Source organism: Bombus huntii, chromosome 1, assembly GCF_024542735.1.
Source record: "Bombus huntii isolate Logan2020A chromosome 1, iyBomHunt1.1, whole genome shotgun sequence".
Lineage (NCBI taxonomy): Eukaryota > Metazoa > Arthropoda > Insecta > Hymenoptera > Apidae > Bombus > Bombus huntii.
In genome coordinates this window covers 5,360,363-5,384,358 of record NC_066238.1, presented here as the reverse complement: position 1 = coordinate 5,384,358, position 23,996 = coordinate 5,360,363, and the positions used below count along the sequence as shown (strand labels likewise).

At 35.3% G+C, this 23,996-nt stretch overlaps 1 protein-coding gene across 2 annotated transcripts in view; it reads left to right on the top strand.

Annotated features, from left to right (window-relative positions):
• The window catches only part of LOC126871201 (uncharacterized), a 102,980-nt gene that overhangs the window by 38,201 nt on the left and 40,783 nt on the right, over positions 1-23,996 (top strand). Inside the window, exons 2-3 of one of the 2 annotated variants that reach the window (XR_007691559.1) lie at positions 9,558-12,774; positions 12,827-23,416. The exons of the other annotated variant lie outside the window; for it this stretch is intronic. The gene's annotated coding sequence lies outside the window, so the exon portion shown is untranslated. Of the gene's footprint in view, positions 1-9,557; positions 12,775-12,826; positions 23,417-23,996 lie in introns of those variants that run through there. 2 annotated transcript variants of the gene reach the window in all.

The window sequence follows — 23,996 nt, the reverse complement described above, 5'->3', positions numbered from 1 at the left end:
TTCAGTGACGATGATGTCATAAAGGAAAACTATTGCTGGGGGGCAATCACCGGTCGCTAGCGGATGAAAATGACCTTTGAACGACCTTTCCATATTTATCTGATTGAACAATAACCATAAGGACCGTCTCGACTCAAAGATCTTTTATAACAGTTATGGACCTTAACAGTAAAATAAAAATGCTTAGTTTTATGACAGTTCCTTAGGATTATTGCGGTCTGACTAATTATATTTACACGGCTAGTGACCGTCTTAACCGTGGGATGGATTCTGGTTTATGTAAAGACTCATCGGACGGTCGCGACGGTTAATTACAAATAATTGTCGTACTAGTACGCTCTTTTCTTATCACTGTTGTCTATCTCGAACGAAACAAACGATACAATTTCTCTGAATTAAGCGAGCTTCCTCGCATGGATCGACGCGAACAAAGTATTACAATAAAAATCTCGTTCTTTATTAACGTCTTAGTCTCGCATTTTGTTATCATCGAGAAGAGATAAAGCAATCTTTTTCAAAAAATGGAAAGTCACGAAGTTTCGTTAGGATTCGAGAGGATAAATATATCCAGATTAGAAAGGAGCTTAGATTCTGAATAGAATTAATGAGATTATACGAATCAATATTGGGATAAAATATGAATATGCAATTTTCGTCGCTGATCCGTTAACAACCACATCGAAAAAAGTAGGTTGAATAATTTCAAGAAAGAAGAGGAGAACCAATTTGTCGATCCCGTTCACGATCTAACTTGTAAATCACGAAACAGAGAGGTTATATTTAAAGGAAGAAATAAATTACTTTAGAATAGTAAACCATCTGATATTCGTTCGGCATAACGTCGAATATAAAGGTGGATCGTGTTCGAGAATTGTATCACGCCAACACGCGATGTTTTAAGCCTTGATTTTCGGTTGAATCTATGAACGTTCTCTGAGAACAGTATCATGGTTTGCATTAACAGAAATATCCATGTGAATTCTCGTAAATAGGGAAACGAACTTAGGTTCTTCCTAAGGTAACACGCTGCATATCTTCTGCTGCGATTTTAATTTTATCAAACTTGAAATTCTTTTCGAGATGTTCAAAATATTGGTTTTAATTAACTTGTTCAAATATAGATAATACGTGTAAAGACAACAGATAAAGGATATATCTACGTCTCTGTTGATTTTGGATTTGAATGTCATCTTGTGATCAAGAAAGAATATATTAACATAAAATAGCTAAAGGTGGAAGAATCAGGATCAATTAATTGTCGAATTTTTGTAGGAGAGATTTTTGTAAAAGATTTAACTGTTAAGAGAAGCGGTAGTTTAACGTCTTTCAACCTTTTAGTGCTCTGATCGATAATAATATTTTTAAAGTTATAAAGGGACTGGAAAAATATATGTTTTAGCCTGAAATAAAATGAAAGAACGATTTTGATAACGTAGAATTAATTAACGACGTACTGAACTTTAGAACTGATCTCATAAAAAAATAGAATGTTTCGTTGTAGTCCTCATGCGTAATTTCGCGTAATAGAAAAATACACGATGTGTACACGATGAAAACAGCGCTCAATTCAAAGTCTTAGCTCACTTACAAATGGCCAGCCAAACATACAATGGAAATCTAAAAATTTCTTTTTTTTTAGTAATTTGTACTTTTGTACAATTTGTACAGTTTGTCTAGCTGGACATTTGGTAAATTTTTCTAACTTAATTGCTAAATAATATTTCTTCCGTGAGATCAGTGGGTTGGTTTCTTTTTAGTCCTCTTTCTACGAGAGTTTTGCTCGCTTCAGGGACAAGATGTGTTGCTGTTCTTTTCTTGTATATTTCTATGTATCAGCCCATTTCTTCTTTCATCGTTGGTATTAAGTCTTTACGTATATCCTATTTTAAAAAGTGAAAAATATGCTGTCTTAATAATTCCAAAAAATCTTTCAAACGATGCATTGACAAATAGTATATTTGGATAGGTAGTTTTATGGATAACTAAAAGCAAAGCGAACAGGTTTTACGTGATACTTTCCGGGGCAGATTTAGAAATGTTTAATGTATCGAAAGTAACGAGAGACATAAACTCGTCATTTTACGTTATAAAAATAAAGACGTTGAATTTTATAAAAACTACACTCTCAACGTCGTTGCTCGATAACAAAAGGAAGAAGAATAACGGGAGAAAAATCACTCGCACGAGAAAAGATTATTTTGGTGCCGTTAGCAACTATTTTACAAGGGCACAGGAAGTATAGAGAGATTTCTAGAAAGATATGTCGCGGCGACGTGCAATTTACAAGAATCTTCTCTTACGTACGCCCCGGGAATACCAAGAGTAGAAGAGCTTTGTCGAAGGTCCATTAAAGGAGCCACAACAGCGTCGTCATGGGGCTTCCAGCGAAGAAACGAGGGCACGAAGAAACGAGGATTACACTGCTGCGTCGGTGACACTTACAGTGTCTCGCGGAAGTATTTGAACACTTACAGAAATCTCTTATGAATATTGTATGTTGTGCTTCACGAAGATGAACACTTTGGAAACATCTTATAAATATGCATATGTATGATAACCGACGAAAGTATCTGAACAGTCAGAGAAACTCTCTATGAACATTTTGAAATTTTATCGTCTCTGTAACGGAGCACGACTGTCTTCATTATTGTTCAACCATTCGCGGAGAGACGCATTCGGCGTAGATCGCGTCAACGAGAGTCGTAATTTTCATTACGATTTGTCCGATTTCGGCGAATTGGCCGATCTCCTATTTCGATTAGGATCATAGAGGTGGTTGAACTGATTATAACACTGAAGTAATGAGTCACAATATACACTTTCCTCCAACAACTTTGTAGATATAGACAGGTACCCACGTGTAGACGTAGTCTTAGCGACGTGTAAGTTGTAAGTTAAACTGATGACTGATTAACGAACGGAAAAGCAGTCAAGACTGTTCTACAGATGATGAACGAGTGAAGTTCGGTGACGATGTTCTGGCAGAGAACAATCGGATTTATTGATGGCAATTTTGCTTAGATTGTTTTTAATTGGATAAGAAAAAGGTTCGTAGGTCGGGCCGCCCCGAGAGAAAATTGCTAGCGAGAGACACTGTATGTGCGAAAAGTAAAATTTCCTGTACCTTTCCGAAGTGGACGACAAATCTCTAGAAAATACTTTAACTAGAAAGATACTTGTTTGGTCTGAATCACCTTAACTATGAAAATGCCAAGATTCATGATGAATCCTTAAGATTATTTGAGGGTATGCGATAAAGGTGTGTAGACATCTGACAGTTATCTTACCCGCGGTATGGAGCCTGGTTTGGGTAGAGAGTCACCGGATGTAACAGTTATATTGGCAACATTTAAAATGAATTTAAAAATGTTGTACGTAAAAGTTACACGATATGTACTGAAAGATGTATATCTAGTAAAAAGTTGATAGCAACATGGATAGCCATCGTAATAAATGTTGAAGACAACGTGAACTTTTGTTCCACTGGATATCGAGGCTTGTTAATGTAATGGACAACTGACACGCTAAATATTTTACACTAATTATCCTGTAGCTCCTATGTACATTCTCAAATCTGATGCAAACTGTAGCAATATAATCCTGATAATCGGGTCTGGTTACATGTGTTAATAAAATTTCACAAAGTTTCGTACAACGCACGTAACATGTTCATAAAAACTTTTTGTAATAACTGTCCGAGTTTTTTCGCGAGTCACTGTGAGACCGAAATGAAAGAGATGGGTTGTTTCCTACTGCCTCAGCCAGATTTTACGCTATTTTTTAGAGCTTTCTAAAAAGGAACTCTGCCACCCAATATTTGCTGCAAAATTTGCATGGAAGTTGAAATTCGTGAAATGGACAAATATTCGACGCGTTCGTAGAAAGAACGAATTCGTTGGAAATTGGAAGCATTCGGGAAAATTACAAGTATTCACGATACGTCGCCATTGAATTCAGGCATGTATATATGCTCCTGAATGGATTAAAAACACATTGAAGCAGTAGGTCAAAATACACGGCTGTCGATGAAACTGCTAGATTACGAGTATGTTTCTTTAAAAACGAAAAGTGATTCTCGTTTACGAGCGAGTCGCGATAAAGTTTGAAGGAAAGGAATAAAAAGAATATGGGGCGTAGTATATCTTCGGATAACATCATACCGTGGTCTTTTTATTGGACTTTGAAAATATGTAATTGTATAACTTGAATTGTATTTTCAAATTATCGTTGCTTGATCTTCGTTCCATGTTGTGTAAAGTGTAAAGTGATTATTACACTGTGAATATTCGTGCATATTAGTGCAAAAATATACAAAATGTCTAAGATATAGTACTTTTTATGACATCCAGTCTTTTGTATTTACTGAAATATTGATTCGCATAAATATCCGTGGGCTAATCATTATAAGATATTATATGACAGTATAGAGCATCTAAAAGAACTGTAACTAATATTGTGTATAGAGATACAAATGAACAGTTGTGTAAATCAGCTCACTGCTAGTTTCATAAAATAATATCTCGCATTTATTATTTAAAAAAAATTCATTATATTTTTTAAGTCATGCAAACGTATCATAGCAAAGAATATTGTTATCTAATTATAAAACTAAATGGATGATACTTTTAAAATTTGGAACACGTAAATAAATTCGAGTTCTGAAAATCCTGACTTGCATAACAATGATTTCTATTATATAGTGTATTATATTAGTAAAAATTCCTTCAGATATCGTTCTTAGAACGTAAAATGAGAAATCTACCTCTAGGCAGAATACCTTCGCACATTATTGTAGAGTTATGAAAATTTTCCGATGTAGTTCTGTTATATTGGATCGTTGAAATAACAAGTTTCTTTAGAAAACATAACGCGAATACAGTAACAAAAGGAAATGTAAGATTCAATTCCATTTCTCTTCTAATAAATAAGAATATAAGGAATTGATAAGGAATAAGGAATTGAAATTCCTATGGGGAAATGCATTTTTACTCTGACGAAAGGAAAAATATCAAATTTTCAACTTACAATCAAGATTATTACATATATAGAGCGAAATTCTCAACGAATGTTGAATAATTATTGCATATAATTATTATTTACTATACTATATAATCTCTAGAGTTTTTATTACGCAATTTTTCTACCATACTTGTAATTTATAACGAAACGAAGTTTATGCGAATTATCAAGAATGGAACTTTTTACGATTAAAGTAGTATGCTTCGTTTAACTTAAAAAAGAAAAACTATAAAAAGATATAAAGGAATTAATACATTAAAAAAGGTTAATGTTCATATAAATTACATGTGAAATATTTATACGTATATATATATCAACATTCTGGAAGATTGTAAAGTTGTTAGGAGAGTTTCATCTTATTTATAGCATCTATGGGAATATCGTTCTTCTACCTTGTACCTCCAATGATTATATAGAGCGTGAGTCACGCAACGCATTACGAGTAAATATCTTCGTAACTACTTCGGAAATTGTAACAAATGTTGTCACTGACTACTGGATATTGCTTCCTACAAGTTATGTAATTCCTCTATATCGTTCTTCTATAACGTAAGAGTTTTCAAAGGAAACATCCAAGATAAAATTATTTGTAAATTCGTATATGTACAAATTCGTATATGTACAAATTCGTATATGTACAAATTCGTATATGTATAAATTTTTATAATTTCTAAATTGTCGAAACAATTCTCAAAATAATAGGATTCCCCAAATAAATTTTTATAATTTCTAAATTTTCGAAACAATTCTCAAAATAATAGAATATTATTCTATAATTAAAAACTGAGTGAAAAGAAAAAAAAACGAACGTGCTTATATTCAGTGTATGATAGAAACTATATTTTTACATAACTTCGAATAAGAATTTTTTACGTTAATGAAGATTTTACGTATTTTCAGAGAAGATTTTTAATATTTTCGTTTAAATTTTAGAGAGTTCAGAGTATTCCTTCAGACATCCTTGTCTTTGCGTGGGAATTTTTACTCGTTTCAATAAATTCTCTGTGTAAGAAAAACGTATTATAAAATTACGATTTTTACAAGCAGCAAAACTGTAAATAGCGTCATTGTAAATCTCAAAAAACACAACCAGAATCTTAAATTACTTGTTCAAATACGTATGTTTGTGTTTCATAAATTAGAATCAAATAATACATTAAATCGAAAATAAAATACGTGACATACGTACGGACATATTTTTTTTACTAAAGGAACGGTTCAACTGTAAAGATTTCTGAAACAACAAGAGAGAGAAACATAGAAATTTGTTTTTACTGTTGCCACGTTTGCTATACGTCCGCTATACCTATTTTATTACACTTGCAACACGTCCAAAATTGTAAAGACTATGACATTGAGAAGTTACTACGAAAGTTTTAACACACCAAAGTTCTTTCTATCTACAACGATACAATGAAGTCGCACGGAAAGGTTCGCAAACAGTGACAGTGAAACGAAGGTTATTTCGAAATATGAAACATCACATTTTTATTACGCCTATCACAGTAAAGTTTTATATTTGCGCTGCAAACACACGATGCACTTTTATGCCGATAAACTAAAATATGCTCATTTTAAAGAATACTCAATTTTTGTACGAGAATTTGAATACTCTTATAACTATCGTAAATTTTAAAAGCCAACAGATCGTGACAAATGAAGCATAAAGTTGAATACTCAACGATGTGACACCTTGGCACTTACATACGTACATAAAGACTCACGTCACATTTTATTCGTCTTCTAGCTCCTAAATTTCCTTAACGACTGGCATTTACATTTCGAATCAATTTTGGATGATATTTCATATTCTTATCATGTAGCATACAATGTGTAATGTTTTCTCTCAGAAGAGTAGAATGTTACTTGTACAAAGATGCGAGAGCAAGTGAATAAAATGAAAACGTTAATACAGAAAACATTTAATCTGCTTTTTCTTAAATCTCATTTTTATACTTGAGACGCTGTTGATCTTTTGAAAAATTAATTTGCCAAATGCAATTTATTCTGTACTGACAGAGAGACGTATATTACTGGAAAAGTCGAGAGCAAACACGATGTTCGCGTTATTTTCATTCCACAGAGTAGTTTTACATTTTATACCTGGAAATTTTATTATACGCACATTATTTGTATTATGTCTTTACTTTATCGGATTCTAATAAATTTTCGTCGCATTAATTAAATTACGCAGTTTTACTTTGATTAAAAAGGAAAGATACGGGTGAAACGCGATTTCGTTTTTCGAACTGAACTTTTTCATACTACTTTACCGGAGAAATTACCCGCGGAAACTGTCCTACCCAGCTTTTTTTTAAATGTGCCGTTTTTGACCGTAAAAGCAAGCATAATAATGATATTACGACGAAAAGGAACGTCAGAAACGTTTTTAACCTTCCTTCAACTTAATTTCCCCTAAAGTAATATTCAATATATCAAATTATTCTACACGCAGACACACATTCATCCTCGTTTCACGTAATTTCTTTACCGCGACTTCGCGGAGGGAATAATTTTTTACGAGATTCTTTGAAATATAATTTATGACTTGTATTTTAATCGAGATCGTAAAAGAATATTTAATTTAGAAAGTTTAGTACAGGTTTTTCTACTGAAATCAACGCGAAGTTATATTTATATTATTATTATAAAGAATATTAATTTGGATATCAAATATACACGATATTAATGTTCATCTGTAAATGAAATAAGTGAAAAAGTATTAATTTATGTTGCGAATTTGAAATGTTTGGGATATAAAACATTTGATGAAATAAAAAGGAATTACTTTTTTTATCGTGGAATAATATATCAACCTTCTTGAAATAATATATTAGTCGTGCATGATGATTCTTAACACACTACGTGTTTATAACATCACTTTTACTCGATCCTTTAAGAAATTTCTATTGATTTATTCATGAAACACCGAATCTACTTTGCTTCAATACTTTTTATTCTACTCTGGTGCACTTTGGTAACTTCTTTACTCGATTAAAAGCGTCGTAATTTATATAAATAATATAACAGTATGTTGAAACATCTACGCTTTTGCTTAATGAGAGAAGAGAAACTTGCCAAGAAAACTTGATTTACGCTCACACGTGTAACATTATTTTGTCGTAATTCACGTAGCAAATACATCGATTCGAAGTTAGTCCGTGGTGACTTGTCTCGATTTGTATTTGTCAGCCGGACATTAGTCTGTAAATTGGTCAGCTTCCGGAACACATATCGAACCGGAAGTCGAGTACACGTCAACGGGAGAGAATCGTACGCCAGAGCCAAACTAATTAGAAATTCTAACTAGACGACATCGGTAAATTGGAGCGGCAAATTTCGCACCACTTTATTTACGCAAAATATGCGAAACGAATAACATGTTTCCAATGAATATTCGTTGTAATATAAAACATGGAACGCGTATTAATTAAAATGTTTAACAACGATTGTGATTGGATTTCGTGCAAGCTATCCATTGTAATGCTTATACGTAGGCACGAGCAACAGAAGAAAAAAGGAAATGAGGTGTAACAGAATAATTAAAAGTTCCGCACAATGGAGCCTCTGACCTACACTTTCTGGTTTTGCGAGTTTTAACAAAGAGAAAAAAATCTTCCGCGTAAGAACTGAAAACGCCGAAGTAATCTTTTATCTTTGCTTGCACTAAAAAGAAGGACTGTAGCAGCTTCAAATTAAGAAGATATTCATCTCATCTCCTTTTTTCCATGTCGCCGACCATCACGCCGTTGAGGAATCGAGCAGAGACGTGCAAGAAGAGATTTTCACAGATTCAACGACAGCGGCAGGAACATTTTGGTAATTCATTTATTGCGAAAAAACGTAGCGAATTTAACGCGGCGATTCTATCGCAGTGCATCCTGTGAACCCTGTGAGCGAACCTTGTACAGCCTTTAGAATTGCGAACGTATCTAAGCGATCGATAAAACCCGAAAACGCGTAAAAATCCACGGAGACGAGCATCGTCGTCGCCAAACTAGAAGCACGATAAATTCCCTCGAGTACGAGCAACGTATACGCTTCGAGAAACAGGAATCGACATCGTTTCCTGCCTTCAATAGATCGTCGACTGTATTACTGCCTCGTTATACGATTATTAAACGTCTGAAAGATCCTTTGCTTTTGTAAAAACAGCATTACACCCGGGCGTGCGAGTCCAGTGCATGTGATCGAACGCATAGAAAGAACGTACACGTAGAGAAACTAGAAATTAGCGAGCAACCAACGATTCTTAGCGCTTCAAGTTCTAACGAACCCCATCTTCAAGATCGCACTGTACAAATTAGCGATGCTCGTCTCGGCGTATCGGCAGATTTGCCTAATTAACAATTCAATTAGAAATTCGATCTTTCGAAGAAAATCGAGTGGAAATTCGAATAGAAGAAAAGAACGAGCAAAAGACACGGTAACACTCGTAGTCAAAGAAATAGAGAGAAAGAGAGAGAGAGAGAGAGAGAGAGAGAGAATGAGAGTTGTAGAGGATTGACTGAGCAAGGGTTGTCTTTCCGGTGTTGCAGGATGCACGCGGTTGGATTGCACTCGGCGCTGGCCATCAAGCGTCAGAGAAAACGCCGGGACGAGCAGCGTCGTGCCCGCGAGCGTCGTTATAGCGCGCAATCGGGCGAGAGCGGCCTGACGTCGCCCAGGGCTTCGACCGGTTCCTTGGATCAACAACCGAGACACCATAAAACCGGACATCCGAATCGTTCTGCCGGCCAGGGTATGTTGGATTCGAAGGTGGTCACGTCGGTGGGAATGCTTCACATCGGCGTGGTCTTCCTGGTGTTCGGTGCTTTTCTTCTGATGAGTGGCCTGTTGCCGGGAGATCTCGCTCAATGGGGAACCAAAGCATCTGGAGGCTGGTGGAACGAGCTGGTAGCCATAGGTCTGTTCGCTATCATCGTCGGCATGTTCCTCATCATTTTGAACAGGGTGATCGCGAAGAAGGAAGAAAACGACCTGGAAGAGTACGTGCAAAGGCAATTAACCAGGTCCAAGTCGGGACACAGACTGGAGAGAGACGCGGAAACTGGAGGATTGACCACCAGGCAAGCCAGAAGAGCGAGGCAACTGCAACAACAGGCAGCTACCGCTGCAGCTATAGAAACGGAGAACGAGAAAGAGTCTACTTCTCCACCGAGAAGTCCTCCGCCTGCTTATTCGCCGCCACCGACGCTCAACGGAGATCACCAGACTGCTCAGTCCGCCCTATACCTGGAACAGATCACCGAAGAGGAGATTATCAGTGACCGCGTAGAAACGTCGACCACTAACAGCCTGAGTCCCGGTTCACCGAGCGAGACCAGGGAATTATTGCAGAATCCTCGCCATTCGAAGCAAAACGGCAACCCTCAACAGGTTCATCGGCCGCTTTACGTGTCCAGGATTTAAATTACGAGGGAAAGTTCGGAGCCCGTTCTGGCTTGAAGTTTGTACGATCGCGAGGATCTCATATATATCGGGAACAAACTTGAGTAGGCGGTTTCTGCGACGGCGACGATGATGACAATGGGGCGGCGTTTTTACAATGTGGTATCGCGAAAGTTTCGATCAAATGGGTAACATCTTGGAAGCCGTAGTTTATCGATGGAATTTGTAAATGGTTTTGAAATTCGAGGAAAGGGAAGAAAGGATATTTAGAAACGAGAAATTGAATCGTCCAGTTAAGAGATTTTCTTTGGAATTAATCATCGATTACGATGAACTAAGATACACGAGCCAATATCGATAGTCTGTTTTTCGAAGTTATCGAGATTTCGTCTATTTCTTGTAGCAGCCGTTTAAATTTAAATATCTCACTACTGTCTTACAGCTGATTCGATTCTTCCCGTAAGTTATCAGTAACGAGGGATTTTTCTTCCAAAACAAGGATCTCGTCGTTAAACGTTCGCAAAACCTGACCAATGGGACCAAGGTTTCGTGCGTGACATAAATTTTCTTTGAACCACCTAAACAAAACGCAACACTATCATTCATCAAATACGATAAGAGATTATCAAAATACGATTCGTCAACGAAAACATTCCCGAAACAAAATTCATTGTTCGACACGTCGAGCGTTTAACAATTCCATTAATCGAACTCTACGGTTCAACCTTGCGGATACTGAATGAGGGCAATCGACCGTAAAACAAGCAACTAATCGAAAGCATCTCAATCGAACTACTAGTCGACGAAAGTGTAATCTACATAGTCGAAAATGCAATTTCCCGTGCGCTAATTTCGATTCGAACACAGCCGCCTCTATCTCCTTGAAAGTTTCGTATTCTCGAGGAATCGAGTTTCACAGAGCGTATTCACCGAGCATTCCACTTGGCGCCGAACGCGATTCTGCCCCGAGCAATTTCCCGTCAGGAAGTCCAGCGGGAACCGATATCGGCTCGTGTCTACAGGGGCAACGTGTTTCTTTGTGTATACGCTTCGGTTGTTACAAGGAAAGGGAAATTTAACAAGATACAGAGAGAGAGAGAGAGAGAGAGAGAGATACAGAGAGAGGGAAGAAGAAATCGTTCCTAGCGAACACTCGGTAGGAAATCAATTTCCTCAACGAATTACAGCGGTGGTGAGATCGTTATTCGTGACATTGTCGCTGCTTGTAGAAAGTGATCGAGATCTCGATAGTTTCAGCTCAGACTGTGAGCTGAGAAAGTTAAGTTTCCCCTGTCACGGTGCGAAAGGTGCAACGACACGTGTACAGTTTTTGAATAGTTTCCTTATAGTTGTTCAGACCTGCTGCGTTCTTTGCATCATTTTAGATTCGAATTTAGATTGAGTAAAAAAGGAAAAAAGAAATGATTACTGGTACGCACGATGTCTCGTTTTAACTTAACGTTGAACATCTTCGTGAAATATCGCAAATCTTTTTTATGTGATCAATGAAAACAAGAAATATAGGAATTGGGGAATCGCAGCAGGGTTAAGAATGAAAGTTTTTATGACACGTTAAGGTTAATCGTGTGGTTAATCGTTAACCTCTGGAGGGATACTGACGCATATTTGTGTATTTAGCTTTCTTCTTTATCAAAGTATCGATCCAAAAGACAGTTCAAGTATGAAAAATATACGCGTACAAAAGGTAAGGACAAAGAATAAGGAATGTCACAAAAGAACTTTATTACGAAAATTAAGTTTGAATATCTTGGTATACTTGTCGAAACAAACTTTAACTATATTCGTAATAAAATTCGTAGTATCGTGAAAAAGTAATTATTTTATATCAAGTTAAATACTACAGAATACTGAGACAAAGTAAGAAATGTCCAATTCTGTTATTGTCGAAACAAAAATATCCACCAATTTTACTAATATTTAGATACTTTGTTCCTGGCGCTCGTGTTATGCATGCCGCTTTATTATTTAGCGATATGCAAACATACAAACATGCAGACTTTCTGTTTTCTCCGACGAATCTCCGACGAATATTTCTGTAATTCTAATTGCGGTTGCTAGCGACTATTAATCGACAATAAATAAATAAATAACAGTAATAATTTCTGTAATTCTTCGTGTTCTAAGAAAACTTCTAAGTGCCAGTTGCCGTCATCAAAATACGCCACATCACCTTGAAATCGTTTAAAATAGACACTTCCTATTCTTCTTTATCCTTGTCTTTTGTACGTGAACAATATTACCAATTTAGAAATTATTACATTATTTCTCTTCAAGAAGAATAACGGTATAGAGAGTAATTATCTTTCATCGACTTCTAACATCAGCAAATCCGTTCCTGAGGAGGTTAACTCGCTTAATGACCTCGACTTTTCTCGATGATGAACATACGGAAGAGCGAAAGGGACGATCCGAAAGTTTGCGGTAGGAACCACGCAAGCAGGAAAGCTATTCGTCCATCGAAGCCTCTGGTCAGAGTTGCGATTTCTCTCTTTTCGAAGAAAAGTTCGGAGAAGTAGCGGAAGTTCTCGACAGAACCGATTAAATCCTCGTTAAGTATGAGGAAGTAAGTAAGAGCGAAGAGTCGATCAAGTTGTCAGATTTTCCAAGTTCTTGCGTGGTACTGTCGAGGACGCGAAAGGAAATATTTTCGAGGCCGTTCGTGGCAAGCTTTGAATCGTGCCATATTATCGAGAATATGACAGGATTTATGTCTTGCGTACGATGGAGGTCCTCGTGGTGTACGTGTGAGGCGAAGAGTATGCGAAGAGTATCATGGAGAAATACCGTAGAAACGTATTGGTTCGCCATTGAAAGAGGAAGTCGAATAATCAGATTGCGTTTCATAACCATAAAACCACATAGACTTTCGATTATTACACGCTGTGTTATATACATTCTTATATATTAACGCGATACGGAACGAAATATGATACTTTAGATCTTAAAATTTCACTATTATCGGATGACATATTTGTGGTCCTTTGGATTTCGATAGTGTTTGTTCCGAGGTTTCGCGAACGTTTCACTTCTCTTCTTCTGGACAGAGTTGAGACTGAAGTTACGATGTCACTGGATATTTGTATGCACGCGGTGTACAAAAATATGACACGTTTGAAATCGCATTGAAAGACAATTTGTCTTTTCCAACATTGAAATTTCATTTGGAAATCATAAAAAAGGAAGAAAATTAGTTTAATCTTGTTTCGTAACCAAACTGCAAATGTTCATACAAATTCACTCCTTTTTCTGAATATTATCGAAGAAATAGAACGTGAACAAAGATACGCGTCATTTTTACTTTATTCAAGATACCGTTGGACATTATGCGCATTCTTGTACACTTTTGCGTTTCTGAATCTGTCATAAATGCACGAACTGGGATACAGAACCGATGTAACAGAATATCCTGGTACACGAAAATTGAATTCAAGATACGATAAAATAGAATTCTAACGATAAGTTTTATATGTTTGTCCGTCCGATTTTTTACATATTTCTAAACAGATCTTGTCACTGTGTATCTCGTAGCTCTATAAAAATTGAAAATTTTACTGTGGTCTTATAGTTATGAGACGCAGCTTATAGAAAGGGAAGGATAGAATATCGCCAAACGCGAAGTTATAAAACCATGCACTCAAGGACCAAGATATAATTAATTCGAAATGATTGAGATAGACAATTTTAAAGAGGATCTCGAAAAAGACGAAGATGGAATAGAAAAATGACGGGCGGGAAAGATGATACCGCATGATGGCTGATATGTTTGTTCGGCCGCGGGATATCAGTAATTAAATTCATCGATTAATCATCTATATCCGAAAAAAAATTCAATTTAATAGACGTGTAAGAAACTATACAGAGGTTTTCGACGCCAACATACTCATATTATACTTTAATATTTAAATTGTAAGTAAAAACGGACCCGAGATCGGGACTACGCGTCTTTAGAGAGTACGATTTGTCGAAAACGAATGTCCTTTAACGTTTAAGCATGTCGTTCCCGATATCGATGGTCTGATATCAGTCATTGCATATGCAAGATCGTTCGCGTTCTAATCTAATTTCACGATTTATCCGGTCTGACGAGGGAGTAATAGGATTATTAAAAAATCATTTCGGTTTCGTGCGCGTATAACATTTATCGACAGAATGAATAAATAAGTGTATCATCCTGCCATTCGTTTTATTAGGTAAGTCGTCGCGTAGCAGATTTCGTTTTGAGGCGAACAAGGTATCAACAAGTCTGTAACTTGTTTCCGTGTAAAAAAGTAAAAACTATTTCGAATCGATGCATATCTCTATTATTTTTTTTTTTTTGTCATTGTATTATCGTTATTATCAGGGTACCATTGCACAATGATTTATTAACTCAGTAATATTAGCAAATTGAAGTGTCACGAGTTTCTCTTCCATCATTTTATAATTTTCCGTGAAATAATATGATCAGATAACATGTAATTTGTACAATTTGCGTGAACAATTCCGTTGATTAATTACTACATTTGTTCCTGCGGTATAAGAAAATTTATTACAGTCGATAACTCACAACTTATAAGATTTCATTAATTTCAATCGTGCAAGAGAATCTAGGTTTTGTATAATCGAGTAATATAATTTTTAAATTTCATTTATATTTAATAGGAATTTTTCGCCATGCACCGCATAATTAATTATTCTCCTTATCTCGTATTTCATTCTTTGAAGTATTTTTCATACGTGCAATAAATCTCCTCTATAATATCCTCCATTTTCGCAAACGTATACGAAATATCATGTTTTTTTCCCGAAAGATTTATTAAATCTACGACACAGTATGAAATATGTATTTAATCGCGTCTGCGTGCACAAAACAATTATGTAATCGTTGAACGTGTCTCCTTTCTTTTTTGCCACATCTGACTATTGTAATCGCTTAGCTAATCGATTTGATCGATAAAAATAGCGATATTTAATGGAGAATCGACGCGATGAAACAATCCGCTGCTCTCCGATCACGAGTTCGCGTTATTTTCATCCCTTAAACATTACATTCCGAGTTTTGCATTCGATATAATTAAACATTCCATTCGAAGTACTTACGAGTAGTCACTTATAGCCTTAATTCTTCGAGTTGAATTCACGGTTTTTCGTGAAAGAATGGTCGAATTAGTAGGAAGTTTAGGTAGAACATTTAGTCGAGAGAGGATACTTCATTGTAGAAAGTGTCACGAATCTCAACCGATTTTTGACTATAGTCGAGGTGTAAACTAAAAGTATAAAGTTAAGATCGTAAATGTTACAGATTACGAAGCATTTCATTACATTTTCTATTACGTTCCAAAATTTTTTCAAGAAGAAGCTTAGCGTTCTGTATCAAAATTAAGAAAGAATAAGATTCGTGAAAGAAAATTGTAACGTTTCTACTTTTCCACGCGTTATAGTTTAGTCCAGAGATATCGATCGTTTAGGGTAATTCAATCGCTCCATCCATTATGTTAATCAGCTGTTCGTCTCTTTTTAACACCTCGAAAGGCTCTAACGGTAAGAATGGAACAAATATTATTCTACGAAGTGATATAGACAGAGAGTATGATATTTAACAAATTCGAGGCCGCTGATTATACATTGCGTGACCCGTGGTATTCGTCCAAGCTGTAAAACGATGAAAAGCAGACAAAAAATTTATTACGGAAGATAAAATGGTCTCGAATGATATATCACGTGAAGTCTGCTTCTAAACTGGGAGCGTTCCAATCTTTTAAAAGTCACTTACATTTTTTATATACCAATTAATATTGCATTCTCTATAAAAGGAGGTAATAAAGTATTTGTATGTGAAAATGGTTACATTAAAAGACGTTCTACTTTCAACACGACATCTAGAATGTAAAATACAATGTTCGAGTTTGTATTAGGTCGTCCGAAAAGTTTCTTTCGTTTTATAAGGAAATAGTGGATGCACAATATTTTCCGTTTTATATTATTTTATCGAATTACGTATGATCTATTTTGTTCTATCAAGATAAAGATTACAACGTTCGACAGATTAGGTTTCATGTTTGTATAAAGATGCGTCGTTGTAAAAGACGTGTCTGTAAAAGAAAGACACTTTTCGGACAATCTGATACATCCCATTTCCTTTAATGTTCTTCGAATTCCTCAAAATCGTATTTTGCAATATAAAATCTGGTGAGAAATCAATATCAGTATTCAACTTGTCGAAAGAATAGAACTGTACTATATTATTTTACAATGTTGCGGTAAATTTTCTAAATGATTTTTCCAATTTTCTGTTAATAAAATGTTTCGAAATTGCTAATTTACGCGTCACACAGCTACGATACAATAATTGAAAACATCCATTTTCTTCCCCACGCGTATCTTCGTTTGGGAAAACGATTCCCTGGTATACGTATACAACGTATAAATAAATCGCAAACTATAGTTATCGCGAAGACACAAATAAACTTCGTACCTTGTTAACTGTTATCTTGTTATATCGTATATTCGCAGTCGCAATTTCTGAAGCACTGTACACGATAACACTAAATATAAAGGAAGGTAACAATTATGACTAATGCTATGAAACATTCCAACTACAACAAGCAAGTTCTTTTATTTTACTTAATTACACTGATATTTTATAGTTTGATAAAACGCTATGCAAGGAATGTTACGTGTTTGTTATATCACGAGATATGTACAAATGTATTACCAAATACCAAAACTATATCTGAAAGTGGAAATTATGGCAGACTTAAGGCGAAAGACGAGTGACCCACGATCAGAGTCATTGGCGTTTAGGGTAACGTAGAGTTATTCGAATCAGTTAAGCTTCTAAACCATAAAATCTCCACCTTGAACATTGAACAGAATGATCAAGCTTGCTGTATATCACGAGACGCTGTTAGTCTCTGTAACAACGGAAGTATGAGAATATACCGCGTGCTTAAAATTGAGCAAGAAAAAGCATCAGGAACGAGAAAATAATAAAAACGACCTTATGGAAAGATACTCTACCATACTTTATAGCAGGATCTCGATCTCGAATTCGTTAATATACCATCGAAGGAGAAATTGGGACGTGTAACGATAAGAAAGTATGTATTATCTGTGATGTGTTTGCAACCTAGTTGAGGCACATAGTGCGGCCGTGAAATGGGTGTGGTGTCTGACGTGGCGCAAGAAATAACCCTGGACGATCGAAATGTTGAGGGACGATGGTTAAACTTGAAAACTGCGTCGAGATTCGTGCACTGAATTTCGTATCTTTGTATTTCGTTGAACGACGTCGTCGTAATCTCGACGTTAGTTAGATTTACGCTGCGTGTATCAAGTGCCGCTTTTCTCTCATGAGCGTATTCAATCTCGAGATTCTCGAACCCATGAACGTTAACATTTAACTATAATTAGTCGAGACAGCTGCAAAAATCTTTTCCGGCGTCCTGATTTATCGATAGGGGGGCGTCCATTGTCCAGTGACTGATAGCGCAGTACATATTAAGGATAGTCTGTAATTTTAATATGCTATATTCCATTTTGTAATAACTTGGGTATTTAATTACATATGCTAGCTTTAGACGGCGAGATTTTCGAAAACGACCCGATACGCGATGTTCATTTACATACGTGTGATTGATATCGTAATTATGCTATAACGGTCACACGAATGGTGTACGATTAAAAGACAGGAAGAGAAGCAGAAAGAAAGAAGAGAAAAAGCGAAGAAAAGAGAAAGACACGACGAACGAGGGCGGAAACGATTTCTTTCTTTCTCTTTCTTTTTTTCTTTTCTTTTCGCGAATGCATTGACGTTCCCTGTTTTCATCGATCGGTCGTTTTCGAACGTCTTTAAGAAGAAATTGCCACGCTCGGGCGCTACCATTCTGTGATCCAATGAAAAATTAATTAATTAATCTCATACCGAGAAAACGTGAATGATGTTCTTTCGAGGAATCTTACTCTGTACATATATTATATTATTATACATCTCTACCTTTTTTAAATTGGGACACCGTGTATTTATTAAGAAGAGAAAGATAGAATGAAGAAGGAGGAGAAAGAAGAAGGGAGACAGAAAGACAAAGAAACGAGATGAACTAGTGAACGAAATCGAGAATGAACATAGAAACAAGTGGTGTCTCCACTTTTTCCATTCTACGCAATTCAAACTTTTTGTATACTCTTGCAAAGCTGAAGAAAAACGAGAGAGAGAGAGAGAGAGAGAGAGAGAGAGAGTGAGAATGAGAGAGAGAGAAAGCAAGAGAGCGCAAGAGTAAGAAAGAAAGTAATACGAATGATGATAAAGAAACGAATGCCGTGAGTAGAGTTATGAGAGAAGTAAGCATAAAAGACAAAAAGAAAAAACAATAAATAAAAAGAACGAAGAAAATTAGCGAAGCGATTTGGTTCGATTGAATGTTGAGTGAAAGTGCCTTTTGCGATATGTTTCGTATTTCGTGTAGCTTTTCATCGTTGAAGGGAACCGATTGCTTTCGATTAACAATTCTGTGCCATTTCCACTTGCTATAAAGCAGGAATTGTATGGGTAACGCATATTTATGAAATATTCGATAACGAAAGGTAAAACCTTAATTTTTCTAATTTTTCATATTTCATCGATCAATCGATAAATCAATTATTATGTAAACTATTGTGTATAATACTTCGACGTATAGGGTGTTCCGCAACATATGACAAAATGGTCAAGTAATAACATATGGTTTTATTATCACTGTTATTGTCGTTGTGTAATGTTTGGTTTATTCAGTCTCTCAAATTATTCGGTTTCGTTACACATAACTCTCCTCATATCATACCTCTATGTTAGTCGTTGAATTTTTGTTAGTTCCTCCAAGTGCCAACTTCGCTTACAATACATCGTCCAATGTTTTTCAAACATCCTGTACACGTTTAAAACATATTTAAAACGTGAACCAGCAATTACCAACATTTAAATACCTTGGATTGTTCTATTCTATGTATCAAGCTACGTATGTTCTACGATCGCTATAGCAAATATGCATATAATTAATCTGCAAGCGCAGGATGTTGATAATCTACACGTTAATGTACGAATTACATCAAACTCAAAAAGAATAAACGGAACAACAAGAATAGGACATAAACTACAAGAAATACTAAAAGATATGGTTAACAAATAGGATCAAGAAACGAGCTACATAAATTAATACAAACTCTGTAAAATCATCTTTGCCACACACCATGCAATCTTATTCAAGAAAGTATTCCAATTTTCTAGATTCATGCGATATTTCAAATACATTTGAACAACGATAATTACTGGTTCATCTTGTACATTTTATACATTCGAAGTTACGATACTTGCTATTATAACGTCGTTTAAGATAAATTAAAAGGTCTCTTTTTCGAACGATTAATTTTATTTTACCATTCTACCTTCGAAACTGAAAGGCTGAAAGCGCAGATTAACTTTAATCATAAGTAACCTCTGCACTTTTCTCGCGTTCATTTAAACGATCTATATTGTGTGTTCATCGAACGGTGGACTTATTCTATTATACCATATCATATCGAATTATAAAGTTTTTTCTTTTTTTATTGTTGTACATTGTAATGGATTTTTAAGGCACGACAAATCTCCCATTAGGAATACACGCTTCGCGTATATTCTGCGATCGGGGGAAAGAGGACGTTAAATGGGGGATGGAGAGTGCTATTGAAAGGGGCGGGTTCCACGGCACGTTAATTTCAGGTACAGAAATATCCTAAAATAAGTGGTACAATTACATTTATGTAGTACCTTGCGCACACTTTTAGAGTGTGGAAGCTTAAAGCTTTAGAAAGAAGGGAGAAGAAGGAATGAAATTCCGTCTTAAAGTCAAGGGTCCCTTCCAAGAATCATCCAATATGTGAGAATTTTTGTTTATTCGAGGATTCTTAGACAATTTACGTCGAAGAGTGGAACAACGATAATTTTATCTGAATAATTTCTTCGCGGTTGATTTTACGCGCACCAACTTGATTTTTCTTTTTTTTTTTTAATAAATTAGTACTTGTCTGATAAGACTGGTTTCAAATTTTAGTAGATTATGTCTTTACAAGACTGAAAATTATGCGAGAAACGTGTTTCTATTACTGACGATTAATAGAAAGTAATTTTTCTCACAGGCTAAAAGGAATTGGTTGCTGAAAGAGTTAAAAGTAAAAATTATTTGATCATTTCATAAAAAATTATACCTTGGTAAAAGCAATTTTGTTCTTGGTAAAGATTAAATTTCTAATAAGAATACATTCCTCTCGATGAAAACATTAGTTTCAAAATTATAATCGCGAGTTTAACCAGAGTTAGATTTAACAAGAGAGAGAGAGAGAGAGAGAGAGAGAGAGAGAGTAACAAGAGAGTTGATGAAAAGTAATTTTACGGCCGAGGAATAAAGGTAAGGCACACGCAAAAACAAATTAAAAATATCTGGTTGTTCTAAAGTATCTTGTTTGCTCCGCTACGTAATTTCATCCAGTTTTTTTTCTCCTGATATAATTATAATCAAGGTTTCCCATGAACATGTAATTGGTCTTCTTAATTTATGTACTCTATTTATAACGTTGCCTCGATACCTTTATCGTTATTATCGTAAATTATTCGGTGAAACCAAACTGGACAGTTGAAAATGATATAATAAATTCTTATTACAATCGACATATTTGAACAAAATAACGATATGTCTTCTGACAAAATTAACGCAAGATCTTTTTACTTTGATCAATTTTTCTTTGTGAGATCATTAATTATAAATTGTCTCGTAAATTTTCCATATAATGTAGGTAAATATATTTGTAACATCGTAAAACAACAAATCGCTTCTTTTCTTTCGTTTTCCTTTTTCTATTTCTTTTAGAAATTCCTTTTGGTAATATTTTATATCGTGGTATTAAAAAAAGAATCTAACATTTTAAAAACTTTTAGTAACTTTCAAGAAGAGTAAAAATTGTTTAACGTATCTAGATGCTAAGAGGTAATACTCTTTTAGTGTAAATTATAGTTTGGTGTCTTCTTTTAGTTCCATACCTTTAAACAAATTTTATTTTTTCATTTACGACATAATATTGTTCAATCACGACAATAAGCACATGTGGTGCAAGAAAGGAATGTTTAAAATTCCACATACTTAATTCACAATCTGCACACATGATTGTTGTATTCAAACGGGAGAAAGGAAATACATTTTTGTGTTCTATTTCAATCTTTTCTCAACATTTTCTCTTAGCCTGCTGTAATCGTTTCTAGATTATTTTCTTTATTCATATTTATCACCTTACCACAAAACGTGCTTAAGTATAGCAAATATAAAAAACAAATTTAGAACTACATTTTGCTTTAATATCACAACTACCATCGACTCTCAAAGTCTTGCATCGTTATTTTCTAAAATCTTCTACATTTCGATTACATCCTTCTCTACATGTCGAACATTAAAAATCTTTTACGAAACCTAAAAAAGAAGGGATAATGAAAAAGGATTAACAAGTATAGTTGTCGTCGACGAATACTCACGAAGGGACCCTGAAGCACGGAATATTCCAGAAAAAAATTCGGAAGCTTCGCGGCGGAATTAAATCGAGCATTTCTTATCGGTAATTTGAAAATCGAGACTCGTTAAAAAAGATACTCGGCAGTTAATTACCGAGCGACGTGAAAGGCGTTTATAGACGACGTGTCACTCGTCTCTTCGTTGTTGATTCTCATCTATTATACGATCAAACAGACGTACTTACGTCCATCGAGAGACTCGTGGATGTTTTATTTCTGTATGCGAACCGTCTCGTTCGCCTCAAGGACTAAACTCGACGATGAAACTGGCGTTTTATTCGCTGCGAGAATGGTCCCATTGGGGCGGTAATAGACCCGCGAAGTTCTTCGTTCACGGCATATCGATTCGAGACTGGAAAGGATGGCGGAAAAGCTTAGGGTAAGCAGAGGAGAGGGGAATTCCCTCGTGTGTGAAACAGAATTTCGTAGTAATAAGGAATCCGTCGATCTCTAGGGGATGGATAAGCAACTCTGTATCGGCGTTTCCTTGTTGGTCGCGCTTTGAAAGGTCGAGAAACGTCGGCTTGAAACAGGCATTTCGTGTAATTGATTAAGAAAGCGTGTTTATTTCTACGAAGAGTATTTAGAAAGGAATAAAGCGTAGACTGATATGGAAACGAATCACTTTTTAACCGACGAGAATACGTAATTATGATGTTTTCTTCGAGTTTCTTCTTCGAGTTGGAAATCTGAAGAAAAAAACTCGTCTCTGACTAATCGTTTCAGTGTTTGCTATAAGATATACATATGTAAGGAGGGAATGTGCGTGTGCGCGTGTATACCAGACACACTGTTTGTCTTTTGTAATTTTTTTCCACTCGAAGTGTACACGTCTAATAGTTGTAAAAATATGAGAAATATATGTGTTTTATGTAAATGTGCTAAATAACCATTCACGAAGCTGAGACGACATGTTATAAATTCAAGAGATCTCTTATCCTATACGATGTATGAATACGTTGTATGAACACAAGTGACACGGAATCAGAATCGAATTGAACTAAACATGGTATTCGTTGAATACGAATAATTTAACATGGATGTGCGTATTACGGATTAAACACAGAAATGGTAGTTTTTAAAGAAAAGAAGAAATATTGACTTTGCATGGAGGAAAGGATCAGAAGAACGTAATCCATTCGAACGTAAAGTAATTTTACGAGTAATCTTACTGTATGTACAAGTTCTATTAGAATGTAAGATAGACGATAAGAATTATGGAGTATGTGGCTGATTGTGGACAGCGACGATCTTTATCATTGTTACAATTATTATAGCTCTTGCATACACTATTGCAATACGTATTACTACTGCAACTATTATAAATAGGAATTAATAAGCTTTCTTATGCCGTTTCTCTATTGTACCACTTATATACACCTGATGCACGACTTTTCGAGAATAAATCTTTATGAAACGCTCCAGTCTTTGTAACTTGGTTGTTCTTTCTAGACTTCTTTATACCGTTACGTATCCCAACGCGCTCACGGAAATCTTATTTATTGGTATTAGCATTTTATATATTGAGGAATCTAAGAAATGAAATCTGAGAAATCTAAGAATTTTAAGAATAAATTCGAGGAAAGGCTGTCATATACCATCCTTGTATCATTTATTTGCATTATTTCAATTTCGAATAATTTTTTGTTATTTTCTTCGAATTTCTAACAATATTGGATAGATCGTAACATTCGTAGAGAAATTTGAGAAGAATATAAAGGCAGGTGTATCTTCGTAAAATTAGTATTTTCTTGAATAGCTCACATATCTTTTGCTATCTTCTCGATCTTTTCAAAAAATGATCTTTCTCTAATATGTTAGAAATAGTCTTTCTGTTACTAAAAGAATTATTGTAGAAATGAGAATAGATAGTAGACGAAGTACATATGTTCAGCGTGTAAAGTAGACGAAGTAGAATATATCAGTTAAGATCAAACACATTTTGTTGGCTTTTCATTGATATATGAGATTTAATATCGTCTGTACAGAAATATCATCTCTTTTAATGGACCAA